The 1,916-nt window shown below is 36.6% G+C and overlaps 1 non-coding gene across 1 annotated transcript; it reads left to right on the top strand.

Moving 5' to 3' along the window:
- Nucleotides 1–1,037: 1,037 nt before the first annotated feature.
- LOC133798939 (small nucleolar RNA R71) lies at nt 1,038–1,144 on the top strand. The gene has a single exon (XR_009876155.1). It is a non-coding gene; the product is annotated as a small nucleolar RNA R71 (small nucleolar RNA).
- The last annotated feature ends 772 nt before the right edge of the window (nt 1,145–1,916 follow it).

Here is a 1,916-nt window from a genome sequence, read left to right as displayed (position 1 = left end):
ACATAACTCGGCATGTGTTCTAAGGCTTCTGCAAAGGGAATGTTGATGTGCAGTTTTCGAAAACCATCTAAGAACTTAGAAAAATGATTGTCAAGAATCTTCTTTTGCAGCCTCTGAGGATATAAGATTTTGATGTGGTGCTAAAAACTCACTGGTGACTGCTTCTTCTCAAGGTTCTCAGTAACCTTTTCTTTTACCTTTCCTTTTTTTGTTCAGATGTCATTTTTTTATGGAAGACTAGATTTCTCAACTGGCTCTATTAACTCCTTACCACTCCTCAAGGAGATTGCATTGCACTGCTCCTTAGGATTCACCTCAGTATTACTTGGTAAATTTCCTTGAGGTCTACTTTATAACATATTTACCAATTGACCCACTTTTATTTTGAGATTTCTGATGGATGACCGAGTTTTAGTCATAAAATAAGCTGGGAGTTGGTCAAAGTCAATAATGCAGCTGGTAATTAATTTATCTTCTCTTGAGAAACCGATGGTTGTGACATTTATTGAGGTGGAGCTTGAGAAACGAGCTGCTGAAATTGTTGTTGAGGGCCTTGATTATTTCTCCATGAAAAATTAGGGTGATTCCTCCATCATGGGTTGTAAGTGGTGGAGAAAGGGTTGTTGGCTTGCCTATTAAAATTCCCCATCATATTCACTTGCTCCATAGGGATAGCATTATTCACCTCTGCTGCCATACACTGCTCAAATTGGTGAGAACCTCCACACCTTTCACACACCATCTGCATTTGCATTGCTTGAGCTGAAATATTTTTTTTCTGCAACTTCTTAGTTAAGGTGGCAACTTGACCAGTTAGTGTTGTGATAACATCTAATTCATGAATCTCAGCTACTTTGTTGTTACTAGTAGCTTGCTCATCAACCCATTGGCAGTTATTCATGGCCATTTCTTCCGATAACGTACAGGCCTCATTAGCATTATTTCCCATGAATGCTCCTACTGCTGCAACATCTATGATGGTGCGTGTAGTAGCGCACAACCCATTATAGAAATTGTGGACCAACATCCACTTCTCAATGCTGTGATGGGGACACTTTCTCAACAATTCTTTAAACCTCTCTCATGCGTCGTATAATGATTCCCCATTGTTTTGGAAGAAGTTATTGATCTCTCCTCTCAACCTTGCAGCCTTTAATGGAGGAAAGAAATTTGCAAGAAACTTCTGTGCTAGCTCATCCCAAGTGTGTATTGACCCGTCTAACTTAAAGACCTCGGACCATTAACTAAGCATAACTACTATTTTGGAATACATATATACATAAGATATTAGAACTTTATTAAAAATCCAAAATACGGTACAAAATACAAAATATGGTATGGGATCCCATTGTTTAATACATAAAAAAAAATAAAGAAAACATAATCTTTAATTAATTGTTTAAAAACTAAGTGCGGAAATACATAAGAACATAAATTTAAAAGACTTGAAACAACGTCATCCTCGATCTTCCAGCAATCCATTCAATCAATCCATCCCCAATACACATGTCAAGCTGCCACGAATCCATTCCCGCCTTCCAAGCTCATTTTCCTGCACCATCTAAAATAAAAGGAATGCACCTAATGTCCAGCAAGGAAAATCTATTAAAAACATATATCATATATCATAAATCATGAAACTATATCATAAAACATATACTATAAACATATGACGTAAAAACGTACATCATATAGGACTACAATATTAATGGTCATTAACTCATTACCATAGCATGTGATAAAAACATCTAGGTCCTCAGTCTACTAATCGAGGTAGGTTAGATCACAAGGTAGTATATGATAACCCATCTAGGTCCTCAGTCTACTAATTGAGGTATGGTAAATCATAACTCTAAACCACGATAATGATAAACATCTTGGGGTTTGCTATCTAAGCAACTATAAGCCTCAAATGA

This window comes from Humulus lupulus, chromosome 8 (genome assembly GCF_963169125.1).
Source record: "Humulus lupulus chromosome 8, drHumLupu1.1, whole genome shotgun sequence".
Classification (NCBI taxonomy): Eukaryota; Viridiplantae; Streptophyta; class Magnoliopsida; order Rosales; family Cannabaceae; genus Humulus; species Humulus lupulus.
This window is presented reverse-complemented; position numbering and strand designations above follow the sequence as displayed.